Source organism: Diadema antillarum, unplaced genomic scaffold, assembly GCF_040938485.1.
Source record: "Diadema antillarum isolate AM-2024a unplaced genomic scaffold, OU_Dant_1.0 seq00001269_RagTag, whole genome shotgun sequence".
In the NCBI taxonomy this organism is placed as follows: domain Eukaryota; kingdom Metazoa; phylum Echinodermata; class Echinoidea; order Diadematoida; family Diadematidae; genus Diadema; species Diadema antillarum.
In genome coordinates this window covers 613,941-635,731 of record NW_027272051.1, presented here as the reverse complement: position 1 = coordinate 635,731, position 21,791 = coordinate 613,941, and positions in this window count along the sequence as shown.

The following is a 21,791-nucleotide window of genomic DNA, read 5'->3' as shown; positions in this document are numbered from 1 at the left end:
CATCATTATTGTGATATATGTCTTAGATCAGAGGTCAAAATGTATAAAGGTCAAATATGTACATTGCAAATATTCATGAAGTCCAGAACCATGGAAAAAAGTTTGTTATACTTTGGTACCGTAAGAAAAAGGAAACATCTGACAATGTGATTCCTGTAATGGGTGTTGGATGTTGTGTTTGAAAAGGCACAGTTCATGTGCTAAATTTGAACCCTACAATATGTGACGTGAAAATGCAAGTACTTTGTCAGAAAAACAAGTAGCACCCACCAATATGAAAGTGATATTTCCGCAATCACTGTTACTACTCCAAATCCTATGACCAAGTTGAACAGAGCTCATGAATGTAACCATGCATCACCAAACCTAAAAAAAAAAAAAAAAACCCTAAAACAACCAAACAAAATGCCACACTACAATTTGATATTTAAGGTGAAATATAGCAGAAGATTTTCCTGACATATATGTAATTATATAAACACATGAGTAAAATGTTGTTTTAAGCCTCAGGGGAATACCTTATTGCCTGATAAATGGTAGTTTAGAGCAGTTTTGAAGGGGGGAAAAATGATTTTGTCCAACATTCCAAATCTAACTCCTTCTACAACGTATTTTGTATGGATTATTTATATGTTTATCCATTCTGTAACCAAAATCATGTCAAAATTCAAATCCAAATTGGCTCAAAAATGCATGTTTTTTACCACTAGTTCCTCATTTGTGATGAGACAATCTTTGAGGAAGAAAATTCCCTTTATGTCCCATTTTTCAAGCACACCAAAAATAATCACAGTAAATTTCTCTTCAATTAGATAAATGGTACAGTCCTGAGGGCCAGATACCACGCCCTCTGAAGCCTATTTGTGACCCGTCATGTCAAAAGCAGCCACAAGTGTCTGACATCATAACCAAGAAAAATCAGATTTTAGTTGAGGTACCGATAAAAAAAGAAATTAAAATTTTGATTTTTGGTTAATCAGAAACCAGAGGGATATATCTACCACTTGTTCAAATTTCAAGGTGTCACGCTTCCCATAAAAGTGAGAAATATTAGATAATTTGTAGGCATTTGCTTCTTTCAGTTGGTTAATTTTTTGCGCACAGTTTGAGCAAGGGCTTTGCGTGGCATTTTCACAAGCTCTGCCCCTACCAACTACCCGAAGCTGATTGGCTGGTGATGACATATTATCTCACCAAAGTCTTTCATTGCCTGGATGCAAGTTACAGAGCATGATTGATCATAAACTCTTGAGCGTTATTGTTTCTATTTGATAGACAACGTCAGCGTAGTTGAAGCAAGCAATAGACAGCGTGTGCTCTTTTGGCTGATCGGACGGATATAATCCCGTAATCGGTTAGTATTGATTGACAGGAGACAGAGAATCCTAAATGAATCAGGTAGTATAAATACTGAGATAATGTCGTTGTAGCTAATAAAGCAATTTTGTCTCCCTGAAACGATAGCATATTAGACCGATGATCTCGAGACTGCATGCCCAACGAAAAATGGTAACCGCGTCCAAAGTTTGTCTTTGTTGGCCGCCTGGCATGTACAATCACATTGACATTATCCAATGCCAGCTGATACCTCTTGTCAGTCCTTGTAGCATTGTATGAGCTCAGGCCATCCAAATCTCCTTCCTCTATGAATCTTCTCTCTATCATGTCGCTGTCGTGCACTTCTTTTGCCCAACCTTTGACACTGCTGTCAAAGTCTTCCCCACACTGAGACTGCCTTTTCAAAGTTGTTGGATACAACAAAGTGAGGCCTCTTGACTTAAGCCTGAGTATGACATTTTTCCTTTTGCTTTTGAGTAGCAAACTATTGATGGTCTGGTGAGTGTTCATTCATTGATTTTTTACTGTTGAGAACAATCCCAATCATGTTTGGAAGTATACCGTCCTTTGTCTTGTTCACATTCTTTTCCATTCGGCCACTCACAGATGCAGCCTCCAGCACAGATTTGAAGAGTGCCGCTTTTTCTTCCAACTCGGTTTGCTGATCTCGCAAACTAAACCTTTGCAGAGCATCAACTTTAGAAATTCTGAAAGCAGAGTTTAAGCTTAGCCTACAAAGTACATCTGTCTCTCTTTTGACCTCAGATATGATTCAATTTTGCAGTTTCTCTTTCGTTGCTTCCAGCTGCAACACTGAAGTGATTGCTGCACTGTCATGCACATTCCTTACCATATGGTCACTCACAGATGCAGCCTCTAGTACTGACTTGAAGAGTATCAACTTGCAGAGCATCACCTTTTGAAATTTCGAGTTCGAGCTTGGCCTAGAAAGTTAATCTGTCTCGCTTCTGATCTCAGATATGATGCAATTTCGCAGTTTCTCTTTCGTTGCTTCCATCTGCAGCACTGAAGTGATTGCTGCACTGTCATCTCCAGAGTAGATAGCTTCAGTCACAGAAATCCATTCTTTTGGCACATCTTTTGTTGCTGATGTCTTTCCAGTAAGCATCATAATCTGCATCCTATGCAAGATAGGAAACAAATCGGAAATCAGATCGCAATTCTAAACCAGTAATATTGTTCATTGTTTTTATAATATGAAATCCTATCTTCGTTATTGTTTTGAGAATTAGTGACAATACATGAAGATGTTTTGTTTAAATTTGTCACTTGGTATAAATGCTTGGAATAAGCAATTTCCCAAATATTCACAGATTTCATCAAAAACCAAAATGGCAACCTGTTAGTAGAAGAACCAGATAGGTCAAATCTAATTATTACTTTCAGTTGTGGTTGATGAGAATCTTCTGAAACAGGTTGGGATTGAAAAGTCAAGCTTGATTTTGCTTGATTTTGCTTCTTCCCAGGCAACCAAATCAAAGGAAAAGCATATAGGAGACATAGAGTCCTAAATGAATCAGGTAGTATAAATACTGAGATTATGTCATCGTAGCTAGTAAAGCAATTTTGTCTCCCTGAAACAATATGCATATTAGACCGATGATCTCGAGACTGCACGCCCAACGAAAAATGGTAACGCGTCCAAAGTTTGTCTTTGTTGGCCGCTGGGCATGAACAATCACATTGACATTATCCAATGCCAGCTGATAACTCTTGTCAGTCCTTGTAGCATTGTTCGATCTCACGCCATCCAAATCTCCTTCCTCTATGAATCTTCTCTCTATCATGTCGCTGTCGTGCACTTCTTTTGCCCAACCTTTGACACTGCTGTCAAAGTCTTCCCCACACTGAGATTGCCTTTCCAAAGTTGTTGGATACGACAATGTGAGGCCTCTTGACTTGAGCCTGGATATTACGCTTTTCCTTGCACCTGAGCTTTTGAGTAGAAAACTATTGAGGGTCTGATGAGTGTTCAATTGTTGATTTTTTACTGTTGAGAACATTTCCAGCAGCCAGCACCATGTTTGGAAGTACACTTTCCTTTGTCTTGGTCACATTCTTTTCCATTCGGCCACTCACAGATGCAGCCTCCAGCACAGATTTTGGAGAGTGCCGCTTTTTCTTCCAACTCGGTTGGCTGATCTCGCAAACTAAACCTTTGCAGAGCATCAACTTTTGACATCCTGACAGCAGAGCTTGAGCTTAGCCTACAAAGTTCATCTGTCTCTCTTTTGATCTCAGATATGATGCAATTTCACAGTTTCTCTTTCGTTGCTTACATCTGCAGCACTGAAGTGATTGCTGCTCTGTCATCTCCAGACTAGATAGCCTCAGTTGCAGAAATCCATTCTTTTGGCACATCATTTGATGCTGATGTCTTTCCAGTAAACATCGAAATCTGCACACAATGCAGGACAGAAAAATCAGAATCTGATTATAATTTTAAACCAGTTTTTATAATATAAAATCCTATCTTCATCATTGTTTTGAGAATTAGTGGCAATGCATGAAGATGTTTTGTTTAAATTTGTCACTTGGTATAAAATCTTGGAAAAAGCAATTTCCCCAATATTCACAGATTTCATTATTATAAGAAACAAAATGGCAACCTGTTAGTAGAAGAACCAGATAGGTCAAATCTAATAATTACTTTCAGTTGTGGTTGATGAGAATCTTCTGAAGCAGGTTGGGATTGAAAAGTCAAGCTGGATTTTGCTTGATTTTGCTTCTTCCTAGGCAACCAAATCAAAGGAAAAGCATATAGGAGACAGAGAATCCTAAATGAATCAGGTAGTGTAAATACTGAGATAATGTCGTCGTAGCAAGTAAAGCAATTTTGTCTCCCTGAAACAATAGCATGTTAGACGGATGATCTCGAGACTGCACGCCCAAGGAAAAATGGTAACCGCGTCCAAAGTTTGTCTTTGTTGGTCGCCGGGCATGTACAATCACATTGACATTATCCATTGCCAGCTGATAACTCTTGTCACTCCTTGCAGCATTGTATGAGCTCATGCCTTCCAAATCTTCTCCCTCTATGAATCTTCTCTCTATCATGTTGCTGTCGTGCACTGCCTTTGCCCAACCTTTGACACTGCTGTCTAAGTCTTCCCCACACTGAGATTGCCTTTCCAAAGTTGTTGGATAAGACAATGTGAGGCCTCTTGACTTAAGCCTGGGTATGACATTTTTCCTTTTGCTTTTGAGTAGCAAATTATGATGGTCTGGTGAGTGTTCATTCATTGATTTTTTACTGTTGAGAACAATCCCAATCATGTTTGGAAGTATACCGTCCTTTGTCTTGGTCACATTCTTTTCCATTCGGCCACTCACAGATGCAGCCTCCAGCACAGATTTGAAGAGTGCCGCTTTTTCTTCCAACTCGGTTTGCTGATCTCGCAAACTAAACCTTTGCAGAGCATCAACTTTTGAAATTCTGAAAGCAGAGTTGGAGCTTGGCCTACAAAGTTCACCTGTCTCTCTTTTGACCTCAGATATGATGCAGTTTTACCGTTTCTCTTTTGTTGTTTCCATCTACAGCAATGAAGTGATTGCTGCACTGTCATGCACATTCCTTACCATATGGTCACTCACAGATGCAGCCTCTAGTACTGAATTGACCAGTGGTGTTTTTTCTTCCACTTCAGTCTGCTGTTAATGCAAAACTAAACTGTTGCAGAGCATCAACTTTTGACATCCTGACAGCAGAGTTTGAGCTTAGCCTACAAAGTTCACCTGTCTCTCTGTTGACCTCATATGTGACACAATTTTGCAGTTTCTCTTTGGTCGCTTCCATCTGCAGCACTGAAGTGATTACTGCACTGTCATCTCCAGAGTAGATGGCCTCAGTCGCAGAAATCCATTCTTTTGGCACATCATATGTTGCTGATGTCTTTCCAGTACACATCGAAATCTGCATCCAATGCAAGACAGGAAACAAGTCGGAAATGAGATTGCAATTCAAACCAGTAATATTGTTCATTGTTTTTAGAATATGAAATCCTATCTTCATTATTGTTTTGAGAATTAGTGACAATGCATGAAGATGTTTCGTTTAAATTTGTCACTTGGTATAAATGCTTGGAATAAGCAATTTCCCAAATATTTACAGATTTCATCAAAAACCAGAATGGAAACCTGTTAGTAGAGGAACCAGATAGGTCAAATCTAATTATTACTTTCAGTTGTGGTTGATGAGAATCTTCTGAAGCAGGTTGGGATTGAAAAGTCAAGCTGGATTTTGCTTGATTTTGCTTCTTCCTAGGCAACCAAATCAAAGGAAAAGCATATAGGAGACAGAGAATCCTAAATGAATCAGGTAGTATAAATACTGAGATAATGTTATTGTAGCTAATAAAGCAATTTTGTCTCCCTGAAACAATAGCATATTAGACCGATGATCTCGAGACTGCACGCCCAACGAAAAATGGTAAACGCGTCCAAAGTTTGTCTTTGTTGGCCGCCGGGCATGTACAATCACATTGACATTATCCAATGCCAGCTGATAACTCTTGTCAGTCCTTGCAGCATTGTATGAGCTCATGCCTTCCAAATCTCCTTCCTCTATGAATCTTCTCTCTATCATGTTGCTGTCTTGCACTGCCTTTGCCCAACCTTTGACACTGCTGTCAAAGTCTTCCCCACACTGAGATTGCCTTTCCAAAGTTGTTGGATACGACAATGTGAGGCCTCTTTACTTGAGCCTGGATATTACATTTTTCCTGGCACCTGAGCTTTTGAGAAGCAAACTGTTAATGGTCTGGTGAGTGTTCATTCGTTGATTTTTGACTGTTGAGAACAATCCCAGCAGCCAACATCATGTTTGGAAGTATGCCGTCCTTTGTCTTGGTCACATTCTTTTCCATTCGGCCACTCACAGATGCAGCCTCCAGCACAGATTTTGAAGAGTGCCGCTTTTTCTTCCAACTCGATTTGCTGATCTCGCAAACTAAACCTTTGCAGAGCATCAACTTTTGACATCCTGAAAGCAGAGTTTGAGCTTAGCCTACAAAGTTCATCTGTATCTCTTTTGACCTCAGATATGATGCAATTTCGCAGTTTGTCTTTTGTTGCTTCCGTCGGCAGCACTGAAGTGATTGCTGCTCTGTCATCTCATCTCCAGAGTAGATAGCCTCAGTTGCAGAAATCCATTCTTTTTTGCACATCATATGTTGCTGATGTCTTTCCAGTAAAACTGAAATCTGCATGCAATGCAAGACAGGAAACAGATACTCTGAGTACATGTATGAAAATCTATGACTGAATCAAGAGGATTTCTAAAGGAAGTCAGACCGTCTAATATTCTAATATTTTCGGGGAGATCATTGAAAATACTTATGCTAGTATAAATACATCCATGTTTCGCAAAATTTGTCCTAGGTTTTTCAGTTTGAGGATATTGCGTGAATTTCTTAAGTAATGACTGCATTCTGTTTCACTGTTATTTTATCACATAGAAACAATAGCAACATATCATGCAGGAGCTTAAAAATAGATAGGGCAACTTCTTTCTTCCTGCGCATTTCAACTGGTTCAACTTCAGTGAGGTTGTAAAGGGATTTACTCCTGAAATGATTGTCTACCAGTAAGACAGTACGAAGGGCTCTTTTCTGTAGTACAGTTATTTTAGTTTAAGTCTTTCCTGCGTTCATCCAAATAATGGAGCAGTAATCCAGGTGCGGCTAAATTAAGCCTTTGTATAATAACAAGGCAGTGTCTTGTGAGATAAATGGTCTTATTCTTTTCAGGCAGTAAATAGCAGAGGATAATATACCTCGGACATACACTGTGTGATTGTTCCACGTTAACGTTTCGTTCAGGGTCACACCTAAATACTTGCATGTTTCAGTTTGATTCACAGGAGAATCATTAATCTTGATTTGGATGTTATTAAGTTGACATCTTTTCCACATTGGCGCGATTATCATCGAAGCACACTTTTCCTCATTGAGTAATAATCCGTCCCAGATGCACCGACCAAGCCCCTTCTCCTGGAACAGGGGCATGTGCTGGCATGATGGTACCCTGGGTACTTGAAGAGCTTCCGCGAAGGTGACGAAGTGTCCTGATGTTGCTGGAGACGGCGATGGCGAAGGAAATCCCCTGAAGATGGGTAGGTCGTTGGCGTTCAGAGAAGGCGGTTGCTCTGTGCAGTGGTCGCAGGTGTCGCACTTCATGAAGATGATGCATCCGATGCGTCTGTCCGTGTCCTGGTGGATGAAGGTTTATTCCTCATCGATGGTGCTCCCTCGCAGTGTCCTGGCTGATTCCCCGACGGTGGCTTTCACATGGTCGTAGTCCGCTCCGTAAGACTGCTGCTCTGCTCCACTGGGCTCCACGACGACTAGCACCCGCTTGCCTGAGAAAGACGGGTGCCGCCAGTGAACGTCTCTGATGTCCCTCATTGCAGCGTCGAAGATGGCGTGCTCTTTCTGCGTTTTCTCCTGTTTAAGATTGCTGCAATGTGGGCATCGTCCCGTACAATTCTTCTTTTTTCCTGAGTTGATTGATGGATGCCTCTCCGGCTTGAACATTAACCATTTCTCGCAGCTCCACGACAGCCATACTTCGTTAAGTAAGAGTGATAGCCCGTCTCCTGAAAGCTCTGTGGGAATTAGTAAACGATGGAATTCCCCTTGTGGGAGAAGCTGCATCGCGGTTTACAGTTTGCTCCAGTGTCTAGGCAGCAGGTATCCTTGAAAAGGATTTCTGCATACGCGGGATTGACATTGCTCCAGCCTCAAGAATCTCACGCTTTTCAGGATCCATATTTCTAAGTCTGTCGAGGAAGGGGGTTCCCAACCGCGCATGTAATTGGTACGATTCAATGCGAAAAAGACATCAATCACATTTGGCAGGATCTCAATATATCCTTGTAGATTATTTGTTCTCACTGACAGCAGTAACTCTCGATACAGTCTGTTGACAAGGTACACATACAGCCCAATATGCTGCTGTACATCCAGCATCTTCCTCTGTGTCTTGAGACCATTCGCTGCTGTTATCACTGGCAGACATCACATTGTCTCTTAACCCGTTGAGGACGAGTCCCGAGTATACTCGGGCCAGTGTCTATGGGAAATGCGTGTTGTAGCAGTCAATTCCTGAATGTATTGCATGTGTGCAGATCAAACTGATTTGTTGACCATCTTCCGTATCTGTGTGAAATTCTACCAATCTTGTTGTTTCTTAGACTGCTTGGCTTTGATGTAAGCTTCCTCTTTCCTACTACACAGATGCTTGAGCTTTCATGTAAACCAGGGTTTATCTAAGGCCAAAAAAAAAAAAAAAATTGTTGCATTGGAGTAACGGGTCATTGAAAAATAGGGTAGGTAGGTAGGGATTTTTTTTTTTTTTTTTTAAATACATCCCGCCCCAATCGCCCCCAGTTTGAGTACCCCCTTTTTGTCGGCGACCACCCCTCCCCCCCCCAAAAAAAAAAACAAAAAAATTAGCATAAAGTCCAATAATCACCCAAGTCAAAGGTCTTTATATCAAGTTCTTCTCTTCTTATATTTTGTTTTAAAGACAAATTATCTTTAAATCTAAGCTATTTCTGCAGTCCTTAACAGATTCGACTTTTATTGTAGGCAAGGATGACTATTGTACTAGACTCTATATAAAATGTATTAAATCATTCTTTCTGTGAATCAATCATATATGATTTAATAGGTCTGGATTGTTTCTTCTTTTTTTTTCAGTTTGAAAATGATATTTGCAAGTTTTCAAATATTGAAAAGGCCAATCAAATACTGGGGGCATCACAGGACAAGTAGGCCTACACATGCACAACACACACACACACACACACACACACACACACACACACACACACACACACACAGGGGTGTATCCAGGATTTTTTCTGGGGGGGTCGTAATCAAAATTTTTGGACCTTTGCCTTTGCGAGGGAGCGGAGCGACCGAGCGGGGGGAGGGTGTGGGAGGGGGGTGTCCCCCCTCCCACGGTAGGGAGTTTTTGAATTTTGTATCTTAAAATGGGGCCATTTGGTGCATACAAAAGTGACTTTTTCGGCATGGCAGTGCAGCTTAGAAATAAGGTAAATTATGGCATATTAAAACTAAAGTTACGAAATTTATGAGGTTTTTGACAATTTGCTGGAACACCGGTCACTTTTTTTCCCTGTTGTAGGCCTATATAGAGTAAAAAGCCCTCAAAAAACAAAAATGTCTTTTACAAAAAGTGGACCTTTTGAAAATTTGGTGGGGGGGGGGGGGTCGTACGACCCTCCCGACCCCCCCTTGCATACACCCATGACACACCATACTCTCTCTTACACACGCATTCACACAAACATGCAGAGTACATACATGTATTTACTCTTTCATATACAAACACACAGACAGACCTACACACATGCATAACCATTCAACAGGTAATACAATAAAAGAATTCCTAGGGTTTATCATTTCAGAATCGTTTATTAGAAATGCGGTTGTGTTTTCCAATATTTCAGACAGTAGCACTTGATTGCAAGCGGCTGCAAATCTGCACAAAAATTAGGATTTCAAAGGCTTTCTTACTCTTAGGCACCTCAGACGCAGACGCCGAATCGCAGGGCATGAAGTACCCCACGACGAAGTGATACCCGAAGTCGTTCAGGGGGGCGTTTCATCAACGAGTTCGTCGGAGTTTTCACCGACAAATTTGCTATCAGCCAATCAGACGCAAGGATTTCATTAGCTTTTAACAGTTGTCAGTGTAAATCCTTGTGTCTGATTGGCTGATAGCAAATTTGTCGGTGAAAACCTCCGACGAACTCGTTGATGAAATGCCCCCCAGAATTAATACCCTTTCCCCCGGCAAAACGTCCGACCTGGGGGGCGTTTCATCAACGAGTTCGTCGGAATTTTCACCGACAAATTTGCTATCAGCCAATCAGACACAAGGATTTCATTAGCTTTTAACAGTTGTCAGTGTAAATCTTTGCGTCTGATTGGCTGATAGCAAATTTGTCGGTGAAAACCTCCGACGAACTCGTTGATGAAACGCCCCCCAGGACCCTCCCCCATCACTGCTTGAAGCTTGGACGGAGGAAAGTATTACTGGAGCTGCATCAGTGTCACAATCTAAGTCGGCTATTCTCTGAATAACATCGCCAATCCTGTCATCGGTGTCACATTTTCGTAGTACACTGAAGATTTTCTTGGGCCCCAACATGCCGGTAAACTTTACGGAATACGCGGCCATGCTGGGCTGATCGAGCAAGGCGGACATGTATGCAGCTCTAGCTAGCTAGCTAGCTCCGGCTCCCTCACGATCGCCTCTGCCGGCATGCCTCGTACACACATACAGACATGTATTTAATAAACAGTAGTGTACATTCGTTTCGTACACACTCACACACGTAGTGTTGAGCTAGCTTTATAAATAGCTTTTGCGTACAACATAGCGCGGCGTGCAGCTGCCGCGGGTTCTGTATGAAACACTTCTGGGTTTTTCCGGGTTTTTGCGATCGCGATCGCAATCAACAAGATACTTGATATCGATAGCCAACCCAATAAAAAAAAAAAAAAACATACGGTCGGTGGAATTTTTAGGGTCGGGCGGGTTACGCCAATGCAACAATTTTTTTTTTTTGGCCTAACCGAGCGCGGGGGAGGAAAGACAGGCCAATGGTCAACTGGTGGCAAGTGAGTGGAGCAAGGCGGGTGGGAGGCTAGGCGGACACAGAGGGATGCTGGCCATGTTTAGAAGGGGACGAGCTGTGGGTGCTCCGGACAAGTGCGCACGGTCGTGGGCACGTGTAGAGGATGGGGGGGGGGGGGGGGGGGGAAGAGAGGGGAATGGGGAAGAGGGGGGAATGAGAATACTCCGCTTACTCCCTTAACAGGGCTTTGTAGGGTGGCTATTCCTCTACATTGAGGCCATTGGGTTGGAGGGTTTTGAGTTTTTTCATCCAAAATGATTCACGTTTGAGAATCGTGGGCCTTTGTCTGTTGTGGATGACTTCGATGCCACTAATAGTGAGATCATTAATGGTGTGGTCTGGCAGGTTGTAGTGCACAGTGTATGTGAGTGTTTTTTCATTGGGGAGTGTGGAAGTTTTTTATTTCTGACCAGGTGTTAGAGAATCTTGTGTAGAGTGAGGTTTCGGTTTTACCAACGTATTGTTTTTGGCATTTTTTTGCAGGCTACTAGATAGATTGTCCATTCCGATTTGCAGTGAATGTGGGTGGTGATGGGGTAGTGTTGGCCTGTGATGGAACTTTTGAATTCGTTTGTTTCTGTGATGTATTGGTGCATGATGCAGCGCGTGGATTTGCATTTGAAGATGCTAGCAATGTGGTGAGATGTGCATCCCCCAGGACTTCCCCAAGCTTCACACTTGTTTATGATTGTAAGAGTGCTTGAAATTTCCTCTTTGATGTCTCTGGGATGTCTGAGAGCCGTGAGTCTTTTCCAGCAGCTGATAGGAACTCTTCCAGAAGGAGCCTTTCCAAGCACTCCAACATTGTCTTGTGACACTGCAAACTCCTTTCATAGTTCTTCCCTGTCATTACTCCTTTCAATGAACCAGAATACATCATACCGGATTCAATCAGGATATCTTGCAGTCCAGATCCTTCCGTCTTCTTACCCATCATTTTGAAGTAAGCACAAAGGATGTGAAATGTGCCGATCGATATGATATGATTCTTGTACCTAGCAGGTACACTAGAGGTCCTAACAAACAAAATGGTACCAACAGCAGAGGGTGGGGGGGGGGGGGGGAGGGATGCACAGTGGCCCCCTCTGGCTCACGGACTAGTATGTCCTGTTCAAGCCAAGACTCCGTACCAAGTGTGATGTCTGGTATTTCAGTATGGATGAAAGTTTCAAAGACTGCGACTTTTCCTCTAACGCTTCAGCAATTCATGATGGCTACTGTTAAAGAATGAGGAGACGAAACAACCTTGCTCTTACTTTGATGTACTTTGGCGGTATTGTTAAATGTATCTCTCTTGCTTATAATCCAGGTGCCCAAAGATTTAGAAATCTTAATTTGGGAAACTCGTTGCTGAACTACTTCTGATGAAAGAACAATCTTAACAGCAGGGGCTTGTTTAGGTTTGAATTTTCTCTGATTTTGGGCCTCTCTTTAGAATTGTAACTTGCTGGCTGCGGTACACACATTTTGGGCTGGAGGAAAGGAATGGTGTTAGGTTTACCCCAGATTCAAGATTTAGAAGATTTCCAACTTTTATACCATCATCCAAAAATGTCAGTGGGTTGAAGAAGTTTCCAACACTGGGATCGCTAACAGTATTGTCACTACTTGCAGTAATGTTCAGGTCATCACAGAGGGACAGATCCAAACCCTACTGGGGTGATCAACATGGCATGAAAAAGTCTCATCCGAGGCTTCTGAGCGGTGTTATAAAGACACATATTACAGCCTGTGCACTGGATACAATCACTCCTCACACAGTACTCAGTAACCACACAATCCACAAGGGTTTTTGGTTTACACTATTATGGAATGAGGGAAATCCTGGTGGGGCAACAACATGTCACACATTTTGACACCGAAACAAATCACCATCACTAATCACTACTGAGCTAGAGCTGTGATGCATGCCATGATACTGTCAATGTTTTGCTTCCAAAATCGTGCATGACGATCGATATCGCAAACGTACGCGTATACATACATGTAGATCGATTAGGGTCTGCGCATGGAAGACTATACATCTAAACAACACAACGTGGTTTCGCCACTACTAGGACAGGTATAGTAAATGTTATCAAATCATGCAAAATATTATAATTTACTCACTCTTTTCGATTCCAGAGTCGAAATGCGTGTAACGCTTGATTGTCTAGCCGATGATTTTGATGTGTGCAAGAAAAGTGAAGGTACAGCATGCTCTTTCAGTCGGATTCTTTCCTTCGAGCCCATCAATTTTGCTCGCATGTCGACTGCCCAATCTCCCTCCACGAAGTGATCGCTGCAGATCACATCATTTCTGCTACATTTGTAGTTAGGATCCAAGAACTTTTCTACTTTGATGGCCGCAGCCCACTTGCTGAATAACTCAGGTTTCTTCTCTTTGTTGAGGATAGTGTGGAAAGACTTCTGTAGGCCTTTTCCGGAGGCATTTTGGCAGCCGAACGCTTGGCAGTACACCATGTTGAGGACTGCCTGCACGATCACTACTTTTGCACGTAGTATTGCATGCACATATGCGTTGCATGAAAATTCAGTAGCGCACATCCGGGCACTTCATTTTGCAGTTCTCCGCACAGACGTCACGTCTTCGTGGGGAAGCCTGGTTTTGGTCGTCAAAATGGCGATCTCCGGTGTGGTACACAAGCAGACGACGTGTAACACTTTTGATACTGAAAATCGCCACTTTTAAAGGCCTGAAAATGTCGTTTTTTTTACTAAAATGTGTTTTATTCCACTCTCAACATAACTAGTGGACTGAAAGTCCTGAATTTTATACTTCTTTAAAGTAATGAACACTTTATTCTTCTCTCGGCATGGTCCCAACCTCGAGCCATCTTGGCTTCCAATGTGGGCCGAACAGGCCACACCCACTTTTTACCAACATGCATATTCATGACATAGATTTGACCCAATGTGAAATCACAAACCATAAATATTTACTTCTTTGTAATCTAAAATTTGTCTACACAACATGACTATACATTATGTTCATCTCTATGACTGCATGCATAGCCTCACATAATAATAATGTTGACGTATATCACAAATTGTACACCTGGTATGCAAAACAAACAAACAAACGAACAAACATGTGTATCATACACCAACACATTCCAGTCTTTTGGAAGTTTGAACAGTGTATGAACATTTGACATCCAACATCAAATTATTTTGATGGTCATTGTCACAATGTTTGTCACAGTTATCAACGTTCATTTTTTTTTTGCTCATACAGAAGTTTGTGTTCATATCATTTATGCTCTGGAAAGCGCATCAGCGATTACGTTGTCCTTTCCTTTGATGTGAGTCACTTTCAGTCCATATGGCTGCAGAAACAGCCTCCATCCAAAGAGTCTCTGGTTCTTACTGCGAAATCTCTCCTGGAAAGTCAATGGGTTGTGGTCTGTATATACAGTTACTTCAGGCGAGTTGCTCAGGTACACCTCGAAATGTTGAACTGCTAACACCAGACCCATGCATGCACACCTTTTTTATGGTGAAGTATCTCCGCTGATGTCTGTTGAACTTCTTGGAGAAGTAGCTGACAGGTTTCAGGAGACCAGCTTTGTCCTTTTGTAGGAGTACAGCTCCAACCCCTACATAGCTGGCATCCACGGCGAGCTGAAAAGGTGTCTCGAAGTTTGGCGCCTCCAGCACTGGATCTGACATCAGCACCGCTTTCAGTCTGTTGAATGCTGTCTCACAGGCTCCTGACCAGTCGAATTTGACCCCCTTCTTTAGAAGGTCCGTCAGCGGGGCTACCACATCACTGAAGTTTGGCACGAATTTACGGTAAAAACCGCACATCCCAAGAAAACGGAACTCCTTCTTGGAGGAGGGGGAGGGGAAATCTATGATTGCCTGGACTTAACAAAAAAGAAACCGAGAGCGAACTTTAATAGCGGTTTTCTCAGTATTTTGTTGTCACAAAATTTCCATGTTCGCTACATTTGATTTGTAATATCTCTGGATGTAAATCGTGTCTGAATGGATTATACATCGAATTACAGCTTAGAGACTGGACTAACTAAATACAACTGTATCTTGTCAACAGAAAATTCGAAGAATCCGACTTGTGGTTACTTTTGACAAGACGGGTCACATTTAGTCTTTATAACCACAAAGCATTTGAACAACTGTGAGTCATTTGATAAACTGTCAAAACTCTAAGGGGAATATAATATTTCCGCTCATGTTATGTCACGTTCAGATGTTACATATTCCCCATAACTTTGGTCATAGATATATATATACAATGTACTTAAACCAAACCCACTGAAATGAGATATGGAAACTGCATCTACTTGGAGAGAGGAAACATGGGGAAAGAGTCTTTGAATTTCATTTTTCATCGAAGTGGACTGACTCACTACTTACAGTGTGTAGACCAAAAAAAAAAAGAAAAAAGATTGTTAACTATAACAAAGACCGAAACTGTAACAACTGCTATGAAGTGATCATTACGTTTTCTTCAAACTAGGGAAAACTCATTAAGCACATTCTGTTCATGATTACTTCATAGTATCGATGCTATTACTGATCGTTCTGATCTGATTTTGAAGGCGTTTCTGTCCCGCTATCATTCATCACATGGGTAGAAATCAAAAGTCAAACAAGAATGCGTGGTGGTCAACGTAACTCACTGAAGACTAGTCCCGAGCATACTCAGGCAGGTGTCTATGGGAAATTTGTGTAGCACCAAAATCAGCCTGTCCTCAACAGGTTAAAGGGATGGTACAGTATTGGTGAGATGAAAATTGGGCTTTAACTTTTTTGCGAGATACCAAGAAAACACTTATGAAATAGTACAGAGCATACCATTTTAAGAGGAATTCAAAGTTTATTTGATAAAAATCGGGTTTGGAATAGCTGAAACATCCAAAAACAAAGTAAAACAAAACGATCGTAATAAAGTGTGGGTCCCACACTTTATTAGGATCACTCTGTTTTGGATATCTCGGCCATTTCGAAACCAATTTTCATCAAATAAACATTAAATCCCTCTTTGGAATTACATGCTCTTTCATATTTCATAACAGGTTTCTCATTATCTCACCAAAAAATGATAAAAACCTGAAGTTAAGTCTCAACCAAAACTATACGATCCCATAAATGATAGTTTGTTTCCACTCCCAAGTCATCTTAGACTCTTTGAGTTTGTGCAGTGAAATTTCTAAGATTCCTCTTTGATCAAAATGTGATTTCCCTTTATCACTGCATACTATTTATAGCTTGCCCTGTGATGACCCAGGGCCCTGTTTCATAACACTGTTCTTTAAGTTTCGCATCATTGCCATGACTTTACGAACGACTGGAATATGAAGTGCCAACATGTGTGCCCATTTTTTTTTCTTATTTTAACAAAGTACGACTGTATGTCAGTATTTCATCTACATTGGGGCAAAAGTACACTTTCAGCTAAAATGTGTGTTAACATGAAACAATCATTATCTCCAAATTTCAACCGTAGCTATTGAAATTAATAATGATTATTAAACTCACTTGGCTTGCCATATTTAAGTCGTTCGTTTAGCCATGCCTAACTTTACAAACAGCTTTATGAAACAGGGCCCAGGTTATGGAAATATTTACTATGCATGAAATTACAGAAGTTTGAAGTGAAAGAAGAGAAAAAATAAACTAGAGCCCCAAGATGAGCTTACGTGATGTGAATGCCTGATAACAGTCCTGCGTCGGGTTGGACTGATGTTGAATGAGAACAATTACAGTGCAATTTGATGAAGATACAGTGTACAATCAGCAAATGTAATCTTTGTCTTTTCTATCTCAAGTTTTCTTTTTCATCTGCTCTGTGTGAGCTGTATTTATAATGTTTTTGTATTTTTTTCACTTGACAGTCTGGAACCCTCTGATGACCAGCCTTTTGCTGATGAGGGTGTTTCACCTCATAAGTGGAAAATAAACATTAAATTGAATAGAATATATTAAATTCTTATACTAGTATCAAAGTGATTGATGATTGTGTATGTTTATGTCTCCTTTATTTGTTTGATTCGTTGAGATGAAGATTATTCCCATTTATTCACATCATTCTGGTGATTTTACATTTGTAGGTGTACTGGAAGTGTGTTGACAATGGACGATAGTGGTATGTGGAACTTCACATGTGAATATAATTCTCAAAGTCTCATTGCAGTTGCAAGAATCAATGTTTGTCACAAATTTTCTTCTTCATCAGCTTTCTGTTTCTTCTACCTTTTTATGCCTCCGCCACGAAGTGGTGCCGGAGGCATTATGTTTTCGGGTTGTCCGTCCGTCCGTCCGTCCGTCCGTCCGTCCGTCCTTCCGTCCGTCCGTCCGTCCGTCCTTCCGTCCGTCCGTCCTTCCGTCCGTCCGTAATGAATTTTGTGGACAAGGTAACTATCGAAACCTGTTGAGGTATCCTAATGAAACTTGGCATGTATGTGTATTAGGGGGTGAAGTTGTGCCTATCAACTTTTGGGTGCACATGCTCAAGGTCAAAGGTCAAAAGGTCAAGGTCAAATACATAAAATTTCACTATTTCCACCATATCTATTGAATGCCTGAAGATATTTTCTTGAAACTTAGTGTATACATGTTTTACCCAATTAAGATTCTCTGGTGAAAGTTTGGGTCATGAGGTCAAAGGTCAAAGGTCAAAAGGTCAGGGTCAAATACATAAAATTTCACTATTTCCACCATATCTATTGAATGCCTGAAGAGATTTTCTTGAAACTTAGTGTATACATGTATTACCCAATTAAGATTCTCTGGTGAAAGTTTGGGTCATGAGGTCAAAGGTCAAAGGTCAAAAGGTCAAGTAAAAATATCAAAACTTCTTTTTTTTCTCCGTACCTTGGAAAATTGTTCAAGGTATCTTCATGGAACATAGTATACAAGTATACACGTACTGACTGGAAGTGATTATCTAGAGAATGTAGGGTTCATGGGGTCAAAGGTCAGGGGTCAAAGGTCAAGTGCAAGACTTCAAAATTTTACTATTACCCTCATATTTATGCAATGCCAGCAGGGTTGTTGTCCCCGCCGAACGAGTTCGAGCAGGGGACTATGAAACGGGCTCCGTACGTGTGTGTGTCCGTGTGTCCGTGTGTGCGTCCGTGTGTGATCAAAATCTTCAATTTGCTACTTCTCTGTCATTTATGAGCCAATTTTGATTCTGTTTGCTTTATATGATAGCACTACATGGGAGCTTTGAAACTTCTACACAGAATTTCAGTCGTGACCTTTGACCTTGACCTTTGACCTATATTGTACATTTTGCTACAAAATGCTACTCCTTCGCCATTTCTAACCCGATTTCGATTCCGTTTGCTTTATGTGATGGCACTAGGTGAGGGCTTCAAAACTTCTACACAGAATTTTGACCTTTGACTTCTTTGACCTTTGACCTTGATTTTTTGACCTATATTGTACATTTTGCTACAAAATGCTACTCCTTCGCCATTTCTAACCCGATTTCGATTCCGTTTGCTTTATGTGATGGCACTAGGTGAGGGCTTCAAAACTTCTACACAGAATTTTGACCTTTGACTTCTTTGACCTTTGACCTTGATTTTTGACCTATATTGTACATTTTGCTACAAAATGCTACTCCTTCGCCATTTTTAACCCGATTTCGATTCCGTTTGCTTTATATGATGGCACTAGTTGAGGGCTTCAAAACTTCTACACAGAATTTTGACCTTTGACTTCTTTGACCTTTGACCTTGATTTTTGACCTATATTGTGCATTTTGCTACAGAATGCTACTCCTGCGCCATTTCTAACCCGATTTCGATTCCGTTTGCTTTATGTGATAGCACTAGGTGAGGGCTTCAAAACTTCTACACAGAATTTTGACCTTTGTCTTCTTTGACCTTTGACCTTGATTTTTGACCTATATTGTACATTGGCTACAAAATGCTACTCCTTCGCCATTTCTAACCCAATTTCGATTCCATTTGCTTTATGTGATGGCACTAGGTGAGGGCTTCAAAACTTCTACACAGAATTTTGACCTTTGACTTCTTTGACCTTTGACCTTGATTTTTTACCTATATTGCACATTTTGTTACAAAATGCTACTTCCGGCGGGGACATATGTTACGCACCGCGTAATTTCTACTTTTCCTTGTTTTTTTACACTTGGTGTATGCGTGTGTAACCTACATGTAATAGAAATTCTCTGGAAAGTTTTTTTTTTTTTTCTCTTTTTGCCTCAAAGGTCAAAAGGTCAAAGATCAAGTGAAAGTGCTGAACTAACTTTTTCCTCCATATCTCGGAAGTGGCTCAAGTTACCTTGAAACTTAGTACATATTATGCATGTTCTACCTGAAAGTAATTATCTTATGAATTTTAGGGTCAAGGCCAGATGAAAATGGTAACAATTTACTATTCAATTCAGAAATTGCACTTTTTCTCCACACCTGTACCTTGAAAATTACTCAATGCCTAAATGTATGAATGGGTCAAAGTCAAGTTAAAGTCCTTAAATCCCTAGATACATGCTCTCCTATTCATCCAATTAAACCTACGTCAAGGAAGGTGAACATTCAACACATTTGTGATGAACTTGTCATTCAAATATTTTGCCAATTTTGTGAAAATGTAATCACACAGTGTCCACATGTACTATCTAGACCTATTGGGAAAATCATGCATTATGGCGGAGGCATACCAGTCGCCAAAGCGACATTTCTAGTCTGATATATTTCCTCCTCCTCCTTCCCTCTCTTTTCTTCTTCTTCTTCTCCTTCCTCTCTTTTTCTTCTCCTCCTGTTTCTCTTCCTCCTCCATTGTCTATCCACCTCCTCCTTCTCCTCCTCCCCTCCTTTTCTCCTCCCTTTTCTTCTGCTACTTCTCCTGCTTCTCCTCCTCCCCTTCTCCTCCTCCTCCTCCTCCACCTCCTCCTCCTCCACCTCCTCCCTCTCCTTTTCTCCTCCTCCTCCACCTCCTCCCCCTCCTTTTCTCCTCCTCCTCCCCTCCTCCTCCTCCTTCTCCTCCTCCTCCTCCTCCCCTCCTTTTCTTCTTCTCCTCCTTTTCTCCTCTCTTTTCTTCTGCTATTTCTCCTGCTTCTCCTCCTCCTCCTTCTCCTCCTTCTCCTCCTCCTCCTCCTCCTCCTCCTTTTCTCCTCCCCTTCTCCTCCTCCTTCTTCTCCTCCTCCTCCTCCTCCTCCCCTCCTTTTCTTCTTCTCCTCCTTTTCTCCTTCCTTGTCTTCTGCTACTTCTCGTGCTTCCCCTCCTCCACCTCCTCCTCCTCCCCTCCTCCATCTCCTTCTACTCCTCCTCCTCCACCCCCTCCCCCTCCTTTTCTCCTCCCCTCCTCCTCCTCTCCTCCTCCTTCTTCTCCTCCCCTTCTCCTCCTCCTCCTCCTCCTTCTCCTCCTCCTCCTCCACTCTTTCTTCTTCTTCTCCTCCTCCTCCCTCTCCTTCTTTGCATCTGTGACAGTGGACGTAGATATCTGATAGTTGATGAGTATTGCCCACTGTAGGGTTTATGGATCAGTAGTCACAATAATGATGACAATCGTGATGATTGGGGAAGGAAAGGAGGAGAAGATAACTCTAATTTCTGAGTGAAGGTGATGATGATGATGATGATGATGATATCAATGTACCACGTGTGCACATTATACATGAACGATCTCTTGCTTTTTTGCCAATCTATTTTTCTGTGTCCATGAAACTAGTCCCCCCCCCCCAAAAAAAAAAAAGAGCGAGAGAGAGAGAAACATGTCTGTAACACACAGTGTTTCTCTTCTAAAACATTAATAGCTACTGAATGTGACACTGATATTCTTATATACCCAATTGTCTCGTATTGGAGTACATTTTTTTTGTCTGTAAATGCATTGTACATGACATGCACATACATACATGCACATACATACATACATACATACATGAATACACTGTATGTATATGTATCTTATGTATTTCATGACATACAATATGACGTGTGTATTTATGCAGTGCAGACTCTTCCCGCTTTACAACGGATACTAGTATTTGCGTGACAGTGGCAATGAGAAGGAAATACTAATTTTGTTTATTCAGGGAAGCACTGCTGTTGCATAATTCATTACTAAGTAACACACATGTAGGGCTATTCCTTTGAACCCGAAGTTTCAGTACATGCCTAAGAAAAGTTCTTTCCAGAGAAGGGTCTTTATTCACCAAAAAAAGAAGAAAGTAAATTTATGCATTATGGGCATAAACTAAATATTTCAACCAATCTCAAGAGGTGTGAATTTGAAGACTCCTACCCCCACTTCATCAGCCATGAAACAGAACAAAGTTTTGGAATTTTTATCTTAGAATGGAACAATGACTTTGACCAAACTGTAAGACAAGTTCGAAAAATTTAAATGGCCCATACAATAAAATTGACGTCGCGCGAAACAAATTCATCTCACGCTGTGTACATGTGATAAAATGAGATGCACATGGTCGGACACATTGCTAATGAATCTCAAAGACCTTGTGCTTTATGTTCCCCGAATGACAATTACCTCCGGCTTTTAATTAGAGATGTGCGGAAAAGACCCACATCCTCGGCAGTATCGAAACGTAATTAGGTCGACATCAAGTCCCTCGCCTTTTCCCTGGATTCATATTAATGATGAGCTGTAACAGGGACGTTGCTCGTCGAGTGTCGGCGTTATAATTATCCTGTGATGACTTCAGCAGGCGATCGAGTCAATTCTCGCCCTCGGTCCTCGGGGATAATGATTGTGTCTTACCTGATCGGGACGAGCAGAGGGTGCGTGAGCTATGCTT